The 24,333-nt window shown below is 41.9% G+C and overlaps 1 protein-coding gene across 2 annotated transcripts in view; it reads left to right on the top strand.

Moving 5' to 3' along the window:
* The first annotated feature begins 1,081 nt into the window (after positions 1–1,081).
* Positions 1,082–24,333, top strand: part of LOC308468843 (putative G-protein coupled receptor 34) — a 217,741-nt gene continuing 194,489 nt past the window's right edge. For both annotated transcript variants that reach the window (XM_080991319.1, XM_080991318.1), the window contains exons 1-2: positions 1,082–1,569; positions 5,472–5,619. The gene's annotated coding sequence lies outside the window, so the exon portion shown is untranslated. The remainder of the gene's footprint in view (positions 1,570–5,471; positions 5,620–24,333) is intronic.

Genomic DNA, 24,333 nt, shown 5'->3' with positions numbered 1-24,333 from the left:
TTTTTTCACATACACTCTGTGTTGGACCTTTGCCAACATAGTGCCCCCCCCCCGAGATGTTGACAGATGGCCACCCTACCTCTACTGACAAACCTCCAAGCAAGGAGAGCCCACATACCTCCCAAAGCAGGCTGTCCCACTGTCTAAACAGGTCTTACTGTCAGCAAATTCTTCCTGATGTTTAGTCCGAATCTCCTTTCATGTACCTTGAAGCCATTGGTTTGAGTCCTACCCCCCAGAACAGGAGAAAACAAGCTCGCTCCATCTTCCATGGGGCAGCCCCTCAGATATTTAAAGATGGCTATCATATCTCTTCTAAATCTCCTCTTTTCCAGGCTAGACATACCCAGCTGTTTCAACCATTCCTCATAAGTCTTGGTTTCTAGACCCTTGATCATCTTGGTTGCCCACCTTGGCACAGGTTTCAGCTAGACACTAGATGGCGAGGGTGAGCTCATGGCAAATTCAAGATATTTTTCAAAACACTTAAAAAAAGTATTTTCTTTTTTAACTTTTTATTTTCAATGTTTCAAAAATTAAAAAACACAATTTTTTACACACAGACAAACATGCTTACATTACATCACACTCTATATCAGTACCTTTATGGGGTTCCCTGAACCCCCGGACTTTCCTCCACCCCTCCCTTGGCTTCCAAAATTTATCTTCCTTTTTAAACTGCATCTAATTGCATTTATCCAAATTATTGTACTTCATTTTTATCCTTTGTTATTTTAAATTACAAGTGCTATGTCAATCCTGCCAACATTTTAAAATGTTGACAGTGTTCTTTACTATATTCTTTAGAAGTATGTCGTTCTTTAGTAAATTTGTTAAACTCTTGGTGCCTGATTTTCCCGGTCCGCCTTGCCATCTCCGCATAGTCCATCATCTTCATTATCCATTCTCCTTTCGATGGGGCTCTTTCTTCTTTCCGTCGCTGGGCAAGTAGTATTCTTGCCGTTGTCATCACATACATAAACAGTACTTTCCTATCCTTCAGTAATTCTTCTCCTACCAAACCTAATAAAAAGGTCTCTGGTATTTTGAAAATACGTGTTTTATTAGTGGGTTTTTAATGTGTATCTAGATTCCACCTTAGAGCTGTCCAATATTCCTCTTTTACTTTGCCAAAGCGCCCCAAGCCTCTGAGCACCCCAGGTTCTGCCTCTCCGTTTAGAGGACAGGCTCTGTGCTAGCAAAACTTTCCCTGGCGTTCTTCTCACAGGACTGTATTTGCAGGGATGTATCCCAAGACGCCTGATGCAGTGCTTCTGGAAGATGGAGGGGAACTCCCAAGCCATGGCCTGTTCCATCATGAAGCTGCTCTTCCCATCGGCCGGTTTGGAGTTGAGATTCCTCGCCACCCCGAATGCAGTGGCCCTCCCAGGTAGGTGGCATTGTGGCATTGTGGGTCTTCTTCCAGGCAGGTGGAGCTTCTGCTTAGAAGTCCTAAGGCAGGCCGGCCTTCCAGCTGGGGTTAGGCACATGAGGCTGGGTATCTTCAGAGGGTCAGGAAGTACACACACGCCCATCCTTCTTCCTGAGTTTCTGAAATGTGGCGAAACTGTAAATATTTTTAATGTCTTTTTTATTAATGTCTTTTATTAACGATTTCTTAAAAAAGTAAGCGCAATGTTTCTTTTTTCAAGTTACATTTTGTACAGGTCAGTTTCATTTGGTTTTTTTAAATGTATTTTTAGTAAAGATTTTCTTGATTTACAAAGGTATGTGCAATGTCTCTGTCTCGTATTCCCCCGCCCCCACGTAACACATTTTTCCCCCATTTGTTGAGACATTAGGAAGAATAGGGGGAAAGAGGTGGAGGAGAGGAAAGATGAGTGGGGGTGGGGTGGGGGTGATTCTATTTTACGTAATATATGTGGGGTTTTGTGTCAGCGTTGCTTCTGCAGGTTCTTTGCTATTCGCTTGTCTTCCTTTGGTGGTGAGAGAGGTTGGGGTTGGCCTAGGGTGTGGCTGTTCATTTGCGGTTGGCTGTGGTGGTCTTTGTTTTCATGTGTGAGTGGGGTGTGTGGGTGTTTTGGATCAGGTTAGCCATATTGATTTGTATTCTTTTGGTGGATTTTTGTCATTGTCTTGTTGGGCTATGTATGTGATAAAGGGAAGACGTTTTCTTCTATTTGTCCCTGTGTCAGTTTCAGTTTATTGGTTAATTTTTTTAATAAGGCGGTTTCCCATACAGTTTGGTACCATTGGTCCATACTTATTCCTGACAGGTCTCACCAGGTTATGATGTTTCTGGCTGCTGAGAATAGGTGGGTTATGAGTTCTTTGTGATTTGAGTGGGCATTGTTGTCTTGGAAGATGTTTAGTAGGGCCAGTTCTGGGGTGATTTCTAATACTTGCTTAGTTATTTTACATATTTCTCATATGGTTTTTGTACAGAAGAGTTGGATTTGGGGGCATTCCCACCACATGTAGAGGTATGTGCCTGTGGAGGTGCACCCTCTCCAGCATTTTGGTGAATTACCTGGTCTTATTAGTGCTAATTTCCTTGGTGTTAGGTACCACCTGCAGGTAAGTTTCAGAGTGAGTGCTTTCCTTTTCTTTGATATTTAAAGCAGGGTTTGGACTATGTTCTGGTCCACTGAGTGGGGTTAATGTCAAAGGAGGTTTTGGGGGGTGGTTTTTGAAGGTTGTCAGGGGCCTGGTTGCTGCTGATTTTACTACTGGATTGTTTAAGAGGGCATGTAATTGGTGGTGTGTTAACCAGGGCATGTGGGTGTCTTCTAGTTTGTCTTGTATTTCTTGTGTTGGCAAGGGTTTGCCATTTTTATAGAGGTTAGTTAGGCGATATAAGCCTTTTGTTTGACAGGTTTTTATCTGGAGGTTTTTTGCTGTGTGATGGAATAATGGGTGGTGTGGCAGGGGAATTAGTGGGGATGAGGTTGGGGACAGTTTGCCTATTTCTGCTTTCCATGCTTTAAGCATGGTCTGTGTGTAGCTGTTAAGTATTGTGGGAATTTTCCTTAGTTTGTTTGGAATGGGGTATGCTGTGGTGCAGGTATTTTCAATTGTGTTTCTCTCCACGTGTACCCACTGTTTTGTTTCATCTTCTAGTATATATGGGATTATGTAGCATACTTGGCTGGCAATGTATATTGGGGATTCCCCATCGTCCCTCTGTGGAGGGGAGGTGCAGGTATTTGGGGCTTTTTCTTGGTTTTTTGTTTGGAATAGGTAGGTTAGTTTTGGGAGGGCGATCATTTTGATCATGGTTATTTTGTCTGAGGGGACGCGGGTAGCACTGTGGGTTAAACCACAGAGCCTAGGACTTGCCAATCGGAAGGCTGGCAGTTCGAATCCCCGCGACGGGGTGAGCTCCCATTGCTCGGTCCCTGCTCCTGCCAACCTAGCAGTTTGAAAGCACGTCAAAGTGCAAGTAGATAAATAGGTACCACTCTGGCAGGAAGGTAAACGACATTTCCATGTGCTGTTCTGGTTCGCAAGAAGCGGCTTAGTCATGCTGGCCACATGACCTGGAAGCTGTACGCTGGCTCCCTTGGCCAGTAAAGCGAGATGAGCGCCGCAACCCCAGAGTCGGTCACGACTGGAGCTAATGGTCAGGGATCCCTTTACCCTTTATCCATTTTGTCTGAGAGAGTGAAGTTGATGTTGTTCTATCTCTTTAGGTCTTTGTTAATTTGTCGCCAACAAGGGGTTGTAGTTGTGGAGGCATACTTTATTGAGGTTTCTGGTTCTTTGTACCCCATGGTATCTGAACTTGGTGTGGCAAAGTTTTATCTTGGTGACGTTAGCGAGGTCTTTTTGTGTGTGGGAAGCACATAGCTTCCGACTATGCAAAATTTACCTGTAGGCCCAACACCATTGCAAATGTGTTGAGTTCTCTGATTAAGGAGGTTGCCGTGTTTATGGGGTGTGATGCTGTCATCTGCAAAGAGTCCTAATTTGTAGGTTTTGCCTTTTATTTCCACTCCCTTGATGTCTGTGGCTGCTCGGATTCAAATTGCTAAAGGTTCCAGAGCCAGGATGAATAAGAAGAGAGAAAGTGGGAATCCTTGTTTTGTGCCTTTTTGGATTGCTATGGTATTAGAGTCCCTATTGTTAGTCCTCCATATTGCTGAGGCTTGGGAGTATATTTGATTGAGGATTGCAGGAAGTTGGGGCCAAATTTCACGTTAGTACTGCTAATAGGTATTTCGACTCTAAGCAATCCAAAGCATTGAGGATGTTTAGGGACATAATTGTCAGTGGGCGTTTAGTTGCCATGCTGTGTTCAATCACGTTCAGTAGTTTCCTGATGGGGCCTGTTATATTGCAACCAGGGACAAAGCCAGTCTGGTCTGAGGCTATTAACTTGTGTAGGAAAATTTTTAGGCGGTTGGCCAAGTTTGATGTGAATATATTGTCGTCTTGGTTTATTAATGAGACTGGGTGGTCTGATTCTACTTTGAGGCTGTCTTTCAGTGGTTTTGGGATGGAGACAATTTTGGAGTAGGTCCATGTTTTGGGGATGGGGCCCCCTTTTATGATACCATTGAATAGGCGGGTCATGTAGGGCATCAGGGGTTCTTTGAATTTCCTATAGAATTCTTCTGTAAAGCCATCTGGGCCTGGAGCTTTGTGTGGCTTCAGGTTTTTGAGGACCATATCTATTTCCTCTTGGGTGATAGGATTGTCTATGAATTCCTGTTCCTCATAAGTTAAGGTAGGCATCCTCAGTCCTGGTGTTTATATATGAAGTGATGTGTTTTTCTTTGATGAGGTTTCCCAATTTATGCAATACAGACATAATTACATGCAATGTAATTGCTTTTAAGCTAGCTATCTTGCTTATCTGCAGTATAGGGTGATTCCCTGCCAACCCGTCCGGGTTTCCCTGTGTCTCTCACCTTGTACAGTGGTGCCCCGCAAGACGAATGCCTCGCAAGACGGAAAACCCGCTAGACGAAAGGGTTTTCCATTTTTGAGTTGCTTCGCAGGACGAATTTCCCTATGGGCTTGCTTCACAAGACGAAAATGTCTTGCGAGTCTTGAGATTTTTTCCCCCGCTCCCCCCCCTTTATCTAAGCCGCTAAGCCTTTAATAGCCTTTTAGCAGCTAAGCCGCTAAGCCTTTAAGCCTTTAATAGCCGCTAAACCGCTAATAGCGCTAATCCGTTAAGCCACTAATAGGGTTGCTTCGCAAGACGAAAAAACCGCTAGACGAAGACACTTGCGGAACGGATTAATTTCGTCTTGCGAGGCACCACTGTATTGTCTATCGAACCAATGTAGTTGCACTGTCCTACAGTGTGGTAGGTGGGGGAGTAGGGGGTTAGAATTAGATTTGGGTTAAAGAGTGGGCAGGGGGATAGATTGCAGAAAATATCCTATATGTAGTCATATAAGTTTTTATTTGGGGTATCTTGGGCCATCTGGCATTTAGCTGTTTGGTCCTCGGTCTCAGCTGGCATGGAGGGCCTTGTTTTCACAGGACTGTATTTGCAGGTATGTATCCCAAGACACCTGATGCTCTACGTCTGGAAGATGGAGGGGCAATACCCAGCCATGGCCTGGTCGATCATGGAGCTGCTCTTCCCATCGCCCAGTATGGAGTTGAAGTTCCTTGCCACCCAGAATGCAGTGGCCCTCCAAGGTAGATGGCATTGTGGGTCTTCTTCCAAGAGGATGAAGCTTCTGCTGAGAAGTCCTAAGGCCTTCCAGCTGGGGTTTGGCACATGAGGCTAGGTATCTTCAGAGGGTCAGGAAGTACACACACACCCATCCTTCTTCCTGAGTTTCTGAAATGTGGTGAAACTGTTAATATAAGAGCTTAGCAAAATGAGTAATTCCTTTTTAACTAGGCCTTCGTCTTTTAACCAACTGTGGACTACTAAAGTGGGCGGGATGTGGATTTCCTTTCAATTCCCCCCCCCCAAACATTTATTATATACTGATTTGAAAGAAAAATATTCAATCTAGGTCAAAATCGGTAGAACAGCATAAATGTAGAAGCAATGGCCCAGGGGCCATACCATATAGTATTACCTGAAAGTCCACTTGATTTATTTATCTGGTTATCAAAGCAAACACTGCTGTTTTAGTGCAGGAACTCACATTGTGCGCCCTCTGAATTAAGGGGGGGTTTGACCTGTTTCTGGTTCAGTAATGTGAACAGTTCTAGTGTGTGTCCATGTCTTACTAAACACATAACAATGTGCTGTACAAAATAATTGAAACAATGAATTTTGTACAATAGTTTATTGTACAAAACTCACACAGAGATGTACAAAACTCACAGACATGTACATTATTTACGGATATGACCTCCACTATTTTTCAGCAGCATTTGAACACGGTTTGGCATGGGGTCTACTCATTTTGAACAGTCACTGTTGATTTTCGGATCCCTGTACCACACTTGAATCAGCACCTGAATGAGTTTCTCCATAGTCATACAGTCTACAGCACAGAGGTGACTTTTGCATATATCCCACGAATTCTCAATGGGATGTACATCCGGGGAATTCCCTGGCCAATCAAGTACCTGTATTTGCTGCTCTGTCATGAATTTCTTCCCCACTTTTTATGTGTGACAGGGGGCTAGGTCCTGCTCCAGTATCCCAGTACTGTCAGGATACTACTTTTCCAGCTCTGGAGTAACTCTTTCATAGTACCATTTGTGGGACATATTTTCAGGATAGAGCCCTACCGTGACCAACAGTTAAAATAGGCTTGGCACCTTGTGATTATACTTCTATTTGGTATTTTGACGTTGCTTATATTAATGTGTATTTTATACCGTTATATTTAAGTTAAACTTTTGTATGGAAAAGTGGTAAAAAAATTTTTTACTCAAAAAGGGAAGGAGGAACAAATAAGCTAAGCATGGAAGAGGTAACCGTGTTAGACCAAGGGTGGAGTTTATGGGCAATCTATCCGGAAGACATTTGTATTTCGAGGAGTTAGTGATCTGACATGGTTACCCTTCCTGCCTTCTCTTCCTTCTCCCTCTCGATCTCCTGAGCCGTGAATGCTGGATGTTTTTAGATATGCTGTAAGCCCCCCAGAGTCCCTTTGGAAAGCCAGCCAAATGGGTGGGGTATAAAGATGATGATGTTGATGATGATTTATTTATTCATATAGCTGATGTCCATACAGAAACTGTGCAAAAACTTGCAATGTTTATATTTTAAAAAGATGAATACTACAATCACAGTTGCAAGCCCTTTCTTTTTGCATGGTGCCTTGTCTAAGTGACAGCGGACGGCTGTATAGGAGCTACTGCTGGATCACACTGGGTTGATGGCATTCACTGTGCCATCAACTCAATATTTTTTAAAAAACGATCCCCCCCGATGTGGGGTGGAATTTAGTTCACAAGAATGGTCAATTTCAACCCGGTGCTTTTCATAACCAAGGGAAATAGTGAATAGAGAAATGAGAGCTGGTTTCAGCCTTGTCAGCCCATTGAACAAGGCACCTACATAGGTGAAGAGCCACATCCACACCACAAACTTCAGGGATTTCACTAAAAACACTTTGAACAGGAGCCCTAAGATATGGCCATAGCTGTCAGAAAAGTTACAAGTCACTGCACATTGTCATTGTCTTTTCTTAGCCATCTGTTATCAGGCCGTCAGCTGCCTAGAAAAAAAGTAGTTTTCTATGTTCCTATATTGGAACAAAAAAGAGAGAGGCACTAGCGGGTTTTTTAAACAAACTAAACAGCTAATATTATTGTCCCTTGGTAAAACCAAGTTAGCCCATGATTTCTTAGACCAAAAGAGCACTAGAAAGCAACATTTGTAAGGGCAGGACAGAATTGGCCAAGTGTGAAGGCTGGAGCACTTACAAGTGACGCCACAAAATGTAAGCCACAAAGAGCAACGTGAAGGTGTTTCCATGTGATAGCTACCTTTGTGCTGCAAGGTATAATGTGCATATTGGTTGGCATTCCAAACCATTCTTTTCCATGGCACGGCAAAGCCTGAGAAAGGCTTGAAGTATCACAAAGATGGCTGGGCAACCAAGTTAAAAAAACCACCACCACCAAGCCGGCAGCACCCCCTGTATGGCAGTTATGTGTGCCAACTCTCACGATCCCATTTCTCAGAAGCAGTTATTTGATGAATACAGTGCAAAGTCTCTGAGGTTTATGAGGCTTGTGCTGATCCGCTTCCTAGGCTTTAAGTTGCACCTCACTGGGTGGCAGCCTATGTAGTTATCTGCCGCATTGCCCCTCCTAGACAGCATGGAAACCATGTGATTCAGCTTGGACCGGATGACAGAGTAGTGGAATTCCATCTCCTTGTTCAGCTTGCGGAAATAGTCTGCCCTGTGGTTGGCAGCATAGTCTATGGACCTCAGGGATGTCAGCGAGCCCGTAGAGCTTGCCCAGGAGCACTGGGAAGACAGTGAAGAAAGCGACTGAGCGCTAGATGAAGTTGAAGTGGCCTTCCTAGAAATGGGAGATACTTCTTTAGATAGCAGCCTCTGACTGTAAAACTTAGTTAAGGGCACATGACTTGTGGGGATGAGGTTTGCACTTCACTCTGGGGTGGTAGCTTGGACCTTTGCTGAGGGGTCCAGAGGTGAGGCATTTGAGTCTGGTCCTTCCACAGGTTGGGAAGAAGGAGGTGGGAGGCTGTCTCCAATCTGAGAACAGGACAGTGCTTCCTTCTCTCCCCTCCTTCTTCACTGCCCCCTTATAACATGCAGTGAATCTTCCCTCCAAGCCTTTCGCAGTCATTTTGATATTTCTACAGGATATTTCTACAAGTCCTCAGCAGAGACTTAGCTCTGCTGGGATCAGGAGATTCTGCAAATAGCAGGAGCATGTAGGATTGAATGGTTTTGCGCCATAGGCTGTATTTAGATGTGGTGATAATTGCTTTGGTGTTCCTGATTATTCTGTTAGGGCTTCTGTCCCCCCCCCCCCAATGTTTCTTTCACGCTACATTACCTGTTCTGCCATGGAACAGTTTCCTCGCCATCTTTTATAAAGGAAATGGGGCTGCTGCAGTTGGAAAGATGCCTTACTTGGTCATATGACACAAATGGTTGGAGCCCCATGGTACTAAAGTTCAAGACACGCCTGCAAGGAGCACTCTGAATGTTCTGCCACTTGGGGGCAATCAAGCTGCAGAATGTTTTAGCTTTCTCTGTCCCTATGTGTTCTGAGGTGTTCATCCTCAGAAAAGGTTGAGTGTTTTAAGTGAGACAAAAGTTATTTGATGGCAGGGTGTGAATTGTGGAGGAGATTATACATTTTAGATAGATTATTTTCCCTTAGGCTGGATTAGAGTTCCCTTTAGTTTTGATATTACTCCAGCAAACCCTATTTTCCTTGTCTTTCATTCAGTTGGAAGTATTGGAGCCAGTCTGTCAAATATATATGGATTTCAAAGTTCTTAATTTATTAATTTCCGCCCCTAATAACATTTTATATGTTGCCCAATTTCCCTTCATGTTTTTCTTCTTAACGGCAAAGGCTTCGATGGTTTAAATGCACCAAGGGGTTGTAGGTTCCAGGAGATATTTGTATTTTATCCATGGTTTATATAAGGTCTGAGTTGTGTGGCTGAATCTTCTGGTAAGGTGTTGGCAAGGGATTGAATCTGAGTGCAGAAAAGGAGAAAGGACACTTTTGTTGAGGGGTTTTTAAGCGTTCATGTTTCTGTACAGACATCAGCTACATGAACGCTTCCAAAACCCCTTAACACAGAGAAAGCTAAAACATTCTACAGCTTGATTGCCCCCCAATGGCAGAACATTCAGAGTGCTCCTTGCAGGCGTATCTTAAACTTTAATACCATGGGGCTCCAACCATTTGTGCCATATGACCAAGCAAGGCATCTTTCCAACTGCAGCAGCCCCATTTTCTTTGTAAAAGATGGAAAAAACACAGTTCCATGGAACAACAGGTAATGTAGTGTGAAAGAAACATTGGGGGGGGGGTGTGTGACAGAAACCCTAACAGAATAATCAGGAACAGCAAAACAATAATCACCACATCTAAATACAGCCTATGGCACAAAACCATTCAATTCTTCATGCCCCTGCTATTTGCAGAATCTCCTGATCCCAGCAGAGCTAAATCTCTGCTGAGGACTTGTTGCCTCCGTTGGTCGGAATCACGGACTGCACGTACAAGGCAGGGCACACTGAGCAGACCTCCTGGCCACCCAGGGCTTGAGCCCCCTCAATATTTCTAGACAGGGTGCTCCATTCCCCCAATATTGAGTGATCCACAAGAGCCAGATTCTGGGCTTGAAGAATTCCAAGCACATTTATCTTCATTTTTCATTTTGGCCAAAATTATGCCAAGAACCGTAAACTAAATTTGGCATCAATTCTGTCTTCATTTGGGGAGGTCTTGGAGGTCTTAACACGCAAGGCACCAAAGTCAGCCATGGAAATCTTGCAACATGTCATAGATTCCATAGGTCCTCTCCAGTTGTACAGTTCGAGAGAGGGAGGAAAGACCTTGACTGGAGAAAGGATCAGATGTATTCTTCATGCTTATTTACTGGTCAGGAGATTTCTTACTCAAATCCAACATTGCAACAGCTTGTGACAAATGTGGACAGATCTTTTGTTTGCTCAGAAAAAAGGGCAACACAAAAAACCAACAACTTTGCATATATGCAGCTTGTATGTATATTTTGGATTATAGTTTTTTAGCATCATTTTGAAGGGGACGTTCAAGAACATGAAAACTGAGGTTTCTTAGGGCTGTTTTGCCTCATGGTTTTTGTTGCTGAACTCTAATAGAGAGAACACATGTATACACCCTTTGGACTGTGCCTGATGAAGCACTGCCGTTCACTTCTCTCCTCTTGAAGCACAAACTCTGCTGATGTATGTTGAGAAACTGCAGCAGAAATTGCAGTGTATATATATATATATATATTTATATATTTGGTTTTTTAAAGAAAAACCAGCTTAAGATTTATTATGCAAAAAGCTTGTATGAAAAGTTTTATAGAAAAACAACAACACACCAAAGGAAGTACGATTCATGGATGAAGAAATCAACCTTCCTGCCAAAAGAGATACATGTGTTCTCTCTATTAGGGTTCAGCAACAAAAACCATGATGCAAAACAGCCCTAAGACACCTCAGTTTTCATGTTCTTGAAAGTGCCCTCCCCCCAAAAAAATGATGTTAAAAAACTATAATCCAAAATATACATACAAGTTGCATATATGCAAACTTGTGTTTTTTTGTTGTTGCCCTTTTTTCTGAGCAAACGACAGATCAGTCCACATTTGTCACAAGCTGTTGCAATGTTGGAAGTGTGCAATTTCAGTAAGAAATCTCCTGACCAGTAAATTAGCATGAAGAATCTGAGTGTTCGGAGCTTTTAAAAAAAATAAAAAATAATCCGCCCAGTCTCACACACAAACCCCACAAAATATCTTCTTGTGCAAAGTTTCTTCTTGTTTAATACAGCAATATGATAGTTATTAAAAAGTGGGCTTGCTTTCACTGCCCCCCCCCCCCCTCCCTGGCCTGCAAATTTTGTTTTCAGGCTTTTGGAAGAGAATAACATTGAGGGCAGAAAGTTGTTTCTGGAAGACCAGTCAAGGCATCAGCAACTGGCTGGCCAGACCCATGTTCTACAGCTTATCTGGAAGTGAATGATGGTGGTCTCTTCATTACTGGATGCACAGAGTTAATACATCTGATCCTCTTCCCGGTCAAGGTCTTTTTAATCTCTCTCCTCCTATCTTCTGTACAACTGGAGAGGACCTATGGAATCTATGACGTGTTGCAAGATTTCCACGGCTGACTTTGGTGCCTTGCGTGTTAAGACCCCCAAGACCTCCCCAAATAAAGACACAATTGATGCCAAATTTAGTTTAAGGTTATTGGCATAATTTTGGCCAGAATGAAAAATGAAGATAAATGTGCTTGTTATTCTTCAAGTCCAGAATCTGGCTCTTGTGGATCACTTGCTGGCTGCTTCCAGTGGATGCAAATGGTTTCTTTTTCTTTTTTTAATTTTTATTTCAAACCAAAAAAATATTACAAACATCAAATTCAAAATCCATATTCGTTTTCTAACACAAGCTTATTACAGAGATTACCTAAGTTAAAATATATCTAATTGCTCTAGGCAAATCATATTATAAATTATGTTAAAGGTTCCCATATACCCCCCACTCCCCTTCACCCATGTGTGATCTCAATATTTTACTTCTTCCACTTTGTTGTGTTGTTATAATTTAATAATTATTCAATTGCTTCTATTATTTTCTTGCTTACCTTCAAGTTTTACACATTCTCTATTAATATTTCAATTCCGGGACAATATTTTTTCATGTTTTCCTTCACTCCATCCCACTTTCTAGTTATTCTCTGATTTGAGTGGCCTGTAATAATTGCCGTCAATTTTGACGTTTCTACAAACTCGCCGAGTTTGTTTTGCCATTCTAATAGTGATGGGATATTCTGGCAGCTGCTGTTGTGTAATGGAATAGATTTTTCTTGTCTTTGGGAATGTCGTTAGATATTAGGCTGAAAGATTTCATTAGCTGAGCTACAGCAGGGTTGGGCAGGATCATAGCCCAAATACCTAGAAACATAATCAATTTCTTTTTATTTCAAAACAAAAAAAAATCAAAAAAATCAAAGGTCTGTTCAGTGTGCCCTGCCTTGTACCTTCAGCGGGTGATTCCGACAAACTGAGGCAACAAGTGCTCAGCAGAGATTTAGCTCTGCTGGGATTAGGAGATTCTGCAAATAGCAGGAGCATGAAGAATTTAATGGTTTTGCGCCAAAGGCTGTATTTAAATGTGGTGATAATTGTTTTGGTGTTCCTGATTATTCTGTTAGGGGTTCTGCCCCCCCTCAATGTTTCTTTCAAACTACATTACCTGTTCTGCCATGGAACAGTTTCCTTGCCATCTTTTACAAAGGAAATGGGGCTGCTGCAGTTGGAAAGATGCCTTGCTTGGTCATATGACACAAATGGTTGGAGCCCCATGGTATTAAAGTTTAATACATGCCTGCAAGGAGCACTCTGAATGTTCTGCCACTTGGGGGCAATCAAGCTGCAGAATGTTTTAGCTTTCTCTGTCTCTAAGTGTTCTGAGGTGTTCATCCTCAGAAAAGGTTGAGCGTTTTAAGTAAGACAAAAGTTATTTGATGGCAGGGTGTGAATTGTGGAGGAGATTATTACATTTTAGATAGATATTTTCCTTTAGGGTGGGTTTAAGTTCTCTTTAGTTTTGATATTTCTCCAGGAAACCCTATTTTCCATGTCTTTCGTTCAGTTGGAAGTATTGGAGCCATCCTGTCAAATATATATGGATTTCAAAGTCCTTTCCTCTTAATTTATTAATTTCCCCCTCTAATAACATTTTATATGTTGCCCAATTTCCCTTCATGATTTTCTTCTTAATAGCAAAGGCTTTGATGGGTGAAATGCACCAAGGGCTTGTAGGTTCCAGGAGATATTTATATTTTATTCATGGTTTATATAAGGTCTGAGTTGTGTGGCTGTAGCTTTCCGCATGCAGTCCATATCTTTGCAAAACAAGGCGTTTATACGGTTCATAGTCTAGCGCGTGGGACAAAGGAAGATGGCCCATGAGATCCGCCAACTCCCCACCAATCAACACCTTCAGAATGTACATATACAGTCTTGAGGGGACCCCCAGTTCCTGGCAGGTTAGTTTGAATAAATTCAGATAGCTCAAGACATCCATGGAGGGTTTATACGCAGGGAAAAGATGTAAGTCAAAATCCCTCAGGGTAAACACACGAGTAATGTGCCTTGGAACCACATCTTGTGGTGCTTGGTCATAGCTGTACCTTGGGGCAGGGCAATAACTCGGGGCTTGTCCATCCGGACGCTGAGGTTCCTGCCCTTCGTAAGAGCGTCTGAGATGCTGCCCGTACCCCTCCTCTTCCTCGTACCACCGAACCGGCCCGCGGGGCTCCCAAGACCTTTCTGGTGAGTAAACCCAGGCTGCGCTAGGCGGTCGATACATCGTTGGTCGGCGACTTTCCTGGGGTGGGCGCTCCAGCTCTCGATAGTCGTCCTCTGCCCGAACCTGCCTTGGTCATCGCGGTGGTCCCTTGTAGTCATACTCCTCCCGTCTAGTCTGCAGGGCAGCATCAATGGAGTGACCCACTCGGGGATACTTTTCCCGACATAGGAATCCTCTCTGGGTACGACCCGGCACCCACTTGATTGCTTGGCCAGGCGAAAGCTCCATTCCCCTCGGCTGGGCCATCAGCTCTGAACTTGACTCGAGGGGTTGAGGTTGTGCTTCATCCCTGGGTTTAACTTGGGACTTTAGTTGTTTTGCAAACTCCTTTTCCCCAAAATTCTTGTAGCTTCCCCGTAACAACAACCCAACGGGGGATGTTGGCCCCCTCAATATTGGGGGGATTGAGCCCCCATGGCCAGGATTCAACCCAGATGGGAATGCATTTTATTATCTGTGTTTTCCAATATTTATTTTTATTTTTTTAAAAAAAATATTTTATTTTCAATGCAAAATCATAACAAAAATTACAAACATTAAATCCAAAATAATACTGTACAAACAAGAAAGAAAAACAAAACATACCAAAAAAAAGAAAAACAAAGTAAAAAACAAGACAAAAAGCATACATCTACAAATAAAACCATATCATCATTCTAATCTAATCAACACATACATATACACATATTGACTTCCTTCCTTTGTTCTAAGATCTCAAAATTTTTACTCTTACTGTATTGTTGTGTATAATGTAGATTACTTCCATATTTGTACTTTTTAACACCATTTTTCTTTTTCTTTAACCCTGTAAAGCATCATTCATTACATACCAGTATGCTTACTCCAGAACAGTGTTTTTTCATATACTCTTTAGCACATCCCCGTTCTTTTAATAATTTCTGGTCCGCTTGTCCCCATATGAATGCTGTGTGTCTTGCCAAATTTATATATTCACAAAATTTAATTTGCCATTCTTTCATTGATGGAATTTTTCTCCCTTTCCAGTTTTTTGCTATAAGCATCCTGGCAGCTGTCGTTGCATAAAGGAATACTTTCTTTTGATTGTCGGGAATATTGTTTGTGATTATACCTAAAAGGAATGCCTCCGGTTTTTGACTGAAAAATATTTTAAACATCTTTTTGATTTCCTCATAAATTTCATTCCAGAATTGTTTAATAGGTCAGCATTCCCACCACATTTGAAACATTGCTCCTATTTCTTTTTTGCATCTCCAACAGGTATTTGATTTTAATTTGTAAATTTTAGCCAATTTTACCGGAGTTAAGTACCATTGGTACACCATTTTCATGAACTTTTCTCTGATTGTATAACATGCCGTAAACTTAATATCCCATTCCCATAACTTCTCCCATTGGTCCAGCCGAATAACATATCCTATATCGCATGCCCATTTAGTCATATTCTTTTACTTCTTCATCCTTTAATTCCCATTCTAATAATAAATTATTCATTTTGGATATATTCTTTTTTGAGTTTTGTAATAATACTTTTTGTAATTTTGATTTTTCTTTTTCAAATCCTATTGCATTATCCTGATTGAATATTTGGGCAATTTGGTGATATTGCAACCATGTGGTGCAGTATTGGGTCACCTCTTCGTATGGTCTTAGTTTTAATTGGCCCTGTTCCTCTTTTAGGAGCTGCTGGTACGTTGCCATTCTTCCTGTCGTATTTTTCTTTTTAACCGATATTACTTCTAACGGTGAGACCCACCATGCGGTTTTCGGTTCTAACAGCCTTCTATGTCTCACCCAGACCTTATATGATGAATTTGTAAATACATGACTTAGAAATTCTGTATGTACCACCACTTTGTTGTAAATTAGATAGGCATGCCAACCGTATCTGTTGTTCCATCCCTCCAAGTCTAAAATGTCATTATTATCTAACTTAATCCAGTCTCTGATCCAACTAAAGCATGCTGCATCATAATATATTCTCAGGCCTTCCACATCTGTCGCATGTCCCGCTCGGCTACCTATGGTGTGTGTCTTGCAGCTGATGGTGGATGTCATTTTCTTCCCCATAACAACAACCCAATAGGGGATGTTGGCCCCCTCAATATTGGGGGGATTGAGCCCCCATGGCCAGGATTCAACCCAGATGGGAATGCAATTAATTATCTGTGTTTTCCAATAATTCTTGTAGCTTCCTCACCGCTATCGTCTCCACCAGTTTGCCCCATATTTTTTGGGGGGGGGGGTTAACATTCCAACTTCTCCTCCATCTTTGCCTCGCTGGCCAGTCCCATTTCCTTGGCACTGTGTGGTCAAGTTTCTCCATGTGACCTAGATGTGTTCTTCTACATCTGTCGTATGTCCCACTCGGCTGCCTGTGCCCTGAGCCAAATTAATTGTTTGGTCCCATAGGCTGGCTTAAGATGTGGTTTTAAAAAACCTGTGGATTTTGCTCTAGTTTGCTCTAGTTAGAGTTGCCAATCATTCTGGTTCTTTCCTCTTGGTTAAAAGTTGTTTATTTGTTTGGAAACCTGTTATGGTGAGAGGAATAAATATAATAAAGGAGGGAGAAATCAATCTTGGTGTAGAAAAGCCCAAAAAACTGTGCAAAACCCTGTAATTGTTGAGGTTTGCGCTTCATCCTGGGGTTTTAGTTTAGACCTTTGCCACTGCATTTCCGAGGGGAAGAGGGGGAGAGAAGAAGCAGGGGAATAAAGGGTTGCATATAAGAGTAACAGAATGCTTGTGCAACCAGTCAAGCAATAAAGAAGCTCTTGACTGTGAATTTGAGTAGGACTCCTGTTCTTGTCTGGGGAAAACTCTGCTGCAAACAGTGAGAAGCACACCAGAGAATCAGAAAAGGGCAGAAGAAGTGTGTGGGAGGTAACCTCTAATAGTTTCTCCTAGGGTTGACCTCCGTTACTGGCAAGTAGGCGGGCGCGGTGTTAGGAGCCAGTGTTGTGAGTGTGGTTGCTTGCATTGCCTTCTTCCGCCTGTCAGTGACCATCCGGGAGAGGGTGGGAACAAACCACCCCCAAACCGAGCTGCAGCGGAACGAGGGATTAAGGTTTGCCAAGGAGAGACGGGACAAGCCATTCCTTGGACCTCCGTCACCCCACCACCAGTGCTCTTCCAGTAGGGGAGAGGACATAAGAACTTAGTGGATCGGGGGGGGGGAGAGTTGTAGGGGCTCCTGAAACCTCTAGCTGTCTTTCGAATGGACAGTGTTGAATATGAATGCTGGTCTGTATGATCACTATCAATAGTTGTTATTTTTTCCTCATTCAGTGGGGCTTGAAAATAGTTGTGAAAAATCACATCTAAAAAAAACTAAAAAGAAAAATTAAAGCGTTTATTTGGATTTTCATTCTCTCTGCAAAAGGAAAGAAGGGAGAGGCAGTACTTCATCTCACACAATCATTAGAGTGGTGCATTCAGGGATTAATTAACAAAAACGAGGAGGGTGCTCTGCTTAGAAAGCAGCAAAGAGCTGGCTGCTCCTTCCCTTCCCACTGCTGCTGCTGCTGCTGCTGCTAATGGAGGTTTGGAGGAAAATGGGCCGAGTTCTGGGATTCGTCAGGTGGCAGCTGCCATGCTGCCAGATTCTCCCTGTCCTCCGTGCTCTGCTGGTCCATGTGGCCATTTGCAGAGGGGTGATTTCCACAGTCCCCCACCATCACACCCCCCCCTTCCTCTATGCTAGGGAAATAAAATTGCAGGAGTTCCCAGTTTCTGTACATACATCAGCAATAGGTACGCTTCAGTCCTTTCTACACCAAAACGGATTCTCTTTCAAACCACCACACAGCTCACACCCGCCCTTAATGAACTTTTCAGCTACTTCAACCACTCCACTTTTTCCATGATCTGCATGTTCTTTTCACTCATTTTCTACAACTAGATGAAATCCATGCTACTCTCGCATCAGTAGGAGCCCCACAACCACCACCCCGTCCCTCCAAATATTATATATATATTTTATATATATGATTAATCCGTATATCTATATATCTAGCAGGGTATTCTCTCCCCCCTCTTTTCTGCAGCAAGATTGAACAAGGCACCAACATAGGTGAACACCTACACTACAAACTTTTTTTTTGTACTAAGCTTTTCATTCTGTCAGAATGCATTTCTTTTAACTTCAGTAATGGAAAGCATTCTGTGTTTACCAATCTTGTCGTACTCCTCTTCTTCCTCCTCCTCTTCATCTCAATATTCCCGCGGTTCTTCCTCTCCCCCCCCCCCTTTTGAGAAAAGGTTTGGGTCATCTGAAAAATCTATCTGCAAGACAGAAGTCACTGGCTTGTTGCGTGGCCTGTCCTTTTAGCTTCCTCTAGCTTATTTTTTTCTGTACTAAGCTTTTCCAAAACCAGCAGCAGAAGCAGGATGGGACGGAGCAGCCAGCTCTTTGCTCCTTTCCAAGCAGAGCACCCTTTCTGGCTGTTAGGATCCCCTCCTCTTTATTGTTTTTAATCCCTGAATGCACCTCCCTAATGACTGCGCCAGATGTAGCACTGCCATTCACTTCTCTCCTCTTGCAGAGAGAATGAAAAATCCATTTGTGGGACATCTTTTCAGGCTAGTGCCCTACCATGACCAACATTTTAAATTTGGCTTGGCACCCTGTGATTATACTGGTTTTTGGTATTTTGATGTTCCTTATATTAGTATTTTATATGTTAAAGTTAAACATTTGTATGGGGAAAAGGTATAGGTTTTTTTACTCAGAGAGGGAAGGAGGAACAGATTAGCTAAGCATGGAAGAGGTAACCGTGTTGGACCAAGGGTGGAGTTTATGGGCAATCTATCCGGAAGACATTTGTATTTCGAGGAGTTAGTGGTCTGACATGGTTACCCTTCCTGCCTTCTCTTTCTTCTCCCTCTCGATCTCCTGAGCCGTGTATCAGGAGATTTTTAATTCTGGATGTTTTTAGATATGCTCTAAGCCCCCCAGAGTCCCTTGGGAAAGCCAGCCGAATGGGTGGGGTATAAAGATGATGATGATGATTTATTTATTACATATAGCTGATGTGCATACAGAAACTGTGAAAAAATTGCAAAGTTTATCTTTTAAAAAGATGAATACTACAATCACAGTTGCAAACACTTTCTTTTTGCACTTTCTAAACGGCTAATATTATTGTCCCTTCATGAAACCAAGTTAGGTCATGATTTCTTAGACCAAAAAAGCACTAGAAAGCAACATTTGTAAGGGCAGTACAGAATTGGCCAAGTGTGAAGGCTGGAGCACTTACAAGTGATGCACACAAAATGTAAGCCACAAAGAGCAATGTGAAGGTGTTTCCATGTGATGGCTACCTTTGCGCCACAAGGTATAATGTGCATATTCTTCTCCATGGCATTGCAAAGCCTGAGAAAGGCTTGCAGTATCACCAAGATGGCTGGCCAGCCAAGTTAATAAAACAACCACCACCAAGCCAGCACCCCCTGTATGGCAATTATGTGTGCCAGCTCTCACGATCCCACTTCTCAGAAGCAGTCATATGATGAATACAGTGCAAAGTCTCTGAAGTTTATGAGGCTCGTGCTGATCCTCTGCCTAGGCTTTAAGTTGCACCTCACTGGGTAGCAGCCTATGTAGTTTTCTGCCGCATTTTTTTAAAAAAATAATATTTATTTGTAATTTCAGAATTACAAAACAACAACAACAACAACAACAACAACAACAACACCACTACAATACATAAAAAGAAGAAAAAACGCAAAACATAAAAACCAATACAACAATACAGGCAAAAGAAAATAAAAAAGAGGAGAAAAAAAGACACAAATCCCATATTACATATCTTTAACTTCCATTTGCTTGTTTCGTTGACCTCCTCACACCTCCCTTTTTGTATTCTAGTTTAGTTAGTTATTTCAGCAAATTCTTTCCAGCTTTCTCAATTTTTGATTAAATAATTTATCTCAACAATTTAACCTATTAATTAACTCGACAGATCCTTTCCATCTTTCCCCATATTCTGTTGCATTCTATATTCCCTATCTTGTAAACAACCCTCGTTTGTTGCGGTTGTTGCGGCTGTTGCTCGAACAGATCCAGCACCTCTCAGGTGGGCACCATTAGAGAACAAGGGAAGTGCTCATGAGTTCTGGCACTTTTTAAAAAATAGAAAAAATATTATACGCATAAGAAAACATGAAGCTGAAATATATTGACCAGACAAAATGTCAACGAGTAACAGTTTTTAAAAATTATTCACATACATAGTAAAATGGTGCCATGATGCCATTCTGCCAGCTATGGTAAAATAGCATGCATATCTGCAGCAAAGCAAAAGGAAAAAAGTGCCCCATTTCTGCTTTCAGTTGTATACTAGGAATCAGTTTTGTGAACTTTATGATACAAAAAGCTAACCATTTTTTAAAAAAAAGCAGCAACCCAAATATAACTATGAAACAAAACGTATCAAGAACTATACAACCACTACACCTCATTTGGATGCTGTGCCAATGAAGTAGTTCATTTATTAACTTATTAAAAGAAAAGCCACTCCTAATATATTTTCTCTTTTTATTTTTTTAAAGTAATTTTTATTGAGTTTTCCATTAAATCATATTCACCTTTTGTTACATAATTCTATGACTTAATATATTACTCTGTAAGAGCATCGACCTCCTGCCCTCCCTCATTCTGACTTCCACATAACTTTCCATATTCTTCGCATTTCTATAAGCACTTACTTACCCTTTGTCAAATTATAATATTTCACCTTATTATCAGTAAATCAGTTCCTTATAGTTACATTACAAAACATTTCAATTCAAGCCTACAAACGTTTTCAAATGTTTACAATTTTCTTTCATATAAAATATAAATTTGTTCCAGTCCTTTTGAAACAGTTTGTCACGCTGAGTCCAGATTATGTCTTCGAACTCCATCATCTTGACCTGCCGGTCTTCCAGTGTTGGAAGTTCCTGCTACTTCCATTTCTGAGCCAGAAGTGTCCTTGCAGCCATTGTGGCATACATAAACATGGCACAGCCAGGAGGGCCAGGCTGTGGAAGAAGTGGTATTTGTTGGCCGTCTCATAGAGCTCTTTCAAGTAGTCATCTCGGTCGCTGCGACGGAAATCGTGAGCCCCGTAGGCGGCCGCCCCGACGGCCGCAGCCCCGCTCAGCGCTCCGAGCCGTCGGTAAAATACCCCGGCACCCGCCATATCAATTATATTTCTAATATTGTCCTTCATCTGTCTACCAGGTAGAAATCCAGTTTGGTTCTTTCCAATCTCCTCTCCCAATACATCTTTAAGTCTATTGGCCAATATACTGGCGAATAATTTGTAATCATTATTTAGGAGCGAGATTGGCCTATAATTTTTCACCTGCCTTATGTCCGTGTCTTGTTTGGGAATTAGTGTAATATGGGCTTCTTTCCAAGTAATATATTTTCTTTTTTTAAGAGGAAAAACACATTGGTTTAAAACGTTATATATTTCCAGCCTGATGTAGGGGCTGTGTTGTTGTTTTTTAAGCCAAATTCAATGGAAATGTATTGTTTGAAGAGTGAATAGATGTATATGCAGAATATGTAAATGTGCACTGCGAAAGCTTTGTAATATTACTTTTGTGATTTGGGGTAAAATTGATGGATGAAGAAAGTGTTGAACTAAAAGCAAACTATGTGCTTAACTTGTGTTTGTATCTTTTCGTTTCTAAAAGGACCTTTACAAACTGAATTTAAAATAAACAAGCAAACTCCAAAATTTAAAGAAATAATAATAGAAAAAATAATACTGGTTGGAGCTTTTCTCTGCTTCCTCTAGCTACTCTCCCACAATATATACTGCTGGGGAGGACAAAGCATATGCACAGCTTTGCCACCCATCTCTCAATATGCCCTATACATTTTACTTCTGGTTGGGCTGGAGCTGGCATTTTTCTGATGTCAGCACATTCTGTCATTGTTGCCTCAAAGCCAATAATTTTTATGCTTTAAAAATGCAGAGGAAAAGAACGATAATAGTTATTTTATATGGGTACATGGACAAAGTCTTGTTTGCTATGGCAAGTAAAAATTGCACAAAAGAAGAAAAAGTAATTCTACCAGACTTAAGAAATCCATCTTAATATCATTCATAGAGCAATAAATAGCATTAAGTGGACGAATCCAGACATAGATCATACAACCCTAAACCACTTGGAGACACAAGATGGATTTTGTTCCAGTCAAATAAATCACTTATTTTCTAAGGGAGCAATATTTACAGCAGTGGAAGGGGAACAAATTAACACTATTTTCAGTATAGAAAAGGCCCAGGGGTGGAATTAAGAAGTATAGGCACATCGATCCCACCCACCCCTCACACCCTTTATTTATTTTTTATTAATGAGAACCTACAAATCCAGTCTGTCAAGACTGGCCCGTACAGGCAGGGGTACCTTTACAAATCCACTGTTTTATGGAATTGTAGTTGAACAAGGAAAACAAGAAAATAGTATTGCCGCTCTCTTTTATTGGTTTTGTTAAAATAGGATTTTCCATTCTGACTGGCCAATTTGACTGCAGCTGCCTGCTGCTGATATTATGGATAATGTTTTCTTAATGAAACTTGGATCAGAATGCTATGCTGTCCTGCATTTCAGGTGGAAATAGGAACACTCTTCCTGACCCAGTCAATTACCACCCCCCACTAGTTTTTATCAGCCAAGAAGGGTAAGAGTCTGAAGCACAAGTCGTTGCCCTGACTAATACAAACACCTTGTCCACATCCTCAAGCCTTACTATCTGAAAATTATCCAAAACAACAGGACTAGACAGTGCTCTGGACACCCATGAGACTCATCTGCTATAACAGCAGAGTCAAGATCTCAGTGGATGCAAGTGGTTTTATCCTCAAAATGCTTTGCAAACAAGTCACAGTGGTTACACATAGCTACCATTGGTTCCACCACCTCCTTGAGTCAGACTGTCTTTCTTCTTCTTTGGCGATCACTTGTAGCTGAGTAGTACCGCTAACTTCAATACCACTATGTATGCTTAATGATGAGACCACACCACTGTTCAGTTGTATGCAGCCAGATCTTTCCTCCACTTGCGCGGAGCCATCTTTCAACTTGTTTCCTTTCCCTAAGTTCTGCAGTATACCAAGGAGTCAAGTGGGAGAGGAAGCTCAGAAGTGATCATGTCAAAAGCCTGAGCCATTCAGATGTACTAGAGGCTGGCCAGGGCTTTGATAGGAGTGCCAGTCATATCAAACAGAAAAGACCCTCAGCGTTACCTGGAAAGCCATTAGATACATCAGCCTCCAGGGGCGGATGATCCTAATAGGTCCCTAGCCTCTAGAAAGGGAAAAAGTGGGTTGAAAGTATAAAGCTCAACAGAAAAAATGGAATGGAAATGGAAGCAAATAAGTAAAGAGAAGGGGAGGAGGGGAGGTAATCTCTGCTGCTGTTTCCTAACAAATATTCTCAATTGCTAAGTCATGGTTTGATTTTTTGTTAGCTCCTTTGAGCTTTTCAGAAGGAAAGGAGAGGGAAGGTACAACCAATTTAAATGAACCAATACATAAAGATATGAAAGGAATCCGCTGTTTCTGTACACAATGCTAATGTTACCATGAAAAAACCTTTTTATTTATCTTTTGTTTATTTGTTTAGAAACATTGTATGAAGCCCTGCAGCATGCAAATGATCTACAGATGGATACATTGAATGTTTCCCAATCCTCTACCTCATCCATGACTAGCGGGCCATTTCCCTTGCCAGTTCCACTTCTCTGTGAAGTTATATCTCTTGATGTGACCGAGATGTGTCCTTCCACATCTGTCGCATGTCCCGCTCCGCTACCTATGGGGTGTGTCTCTTGCAACTGATGGTGGATGTCATTTGCTTCCCCGTAACAACAACCCAACGGGGGATGTTGGCCCTCTGAATATTGGGGGGATTGAGCCCCCATGGCTCACTGGGTTGATGGCCTTTCTGGAACTGCACACTTCCCGGAGGTGGCCGTTGTTCCAAAAGTGGGCACTGGCAGTTCAGTGAAATACTTGCAGGCCACTTCAGAAGTGTCTTGACAGGACTTCTTTAATTGCAGGGTTTGGGTTGTGTGACTGTACTACCTGATGGCGTGTTTGTAAGACAATCCTGGTGTAGAAAGAGGGCGCAGTGTACATATAGCTGATGTACGTACAGAAACTGTGGGAAAACCTGCAATTTTATATCTTAAAAAGAACAATAGTACAATTGCAGTACCAAAATATTAGCACTGAGTGGAGAACTTGGCTTGAGGGGTTGAGGTTTGCGCTTCACCCCTGGGTTTAACTTGGGACTTTTGCCAGTGCATTTCTGAGATTCTGGTTCACAAGAATGGTCAGTTTCCACCTGGTGCTTTTCATTAAGAAGGGGAATAGTGAAGAGCAAAA

The sequence above is a fragment of the Podarcis pityusensis genome (assembly GCF_964106645.2).
Source record: "Podarcis pityusensis genome assembly, chromosome: Z".
NCBI classification, from domain to species: domain Eukaryota; kingdom Metazoa; phylum Chordata; class Lepidosauria; order Squamata; family Lacertidae; genus Podarcis; species Podarcis pityusensis.
Note: the sequence above shows the minus strand (reverse complement) of the source record. Positions and strands in the feature narration are given on the sequence as shown.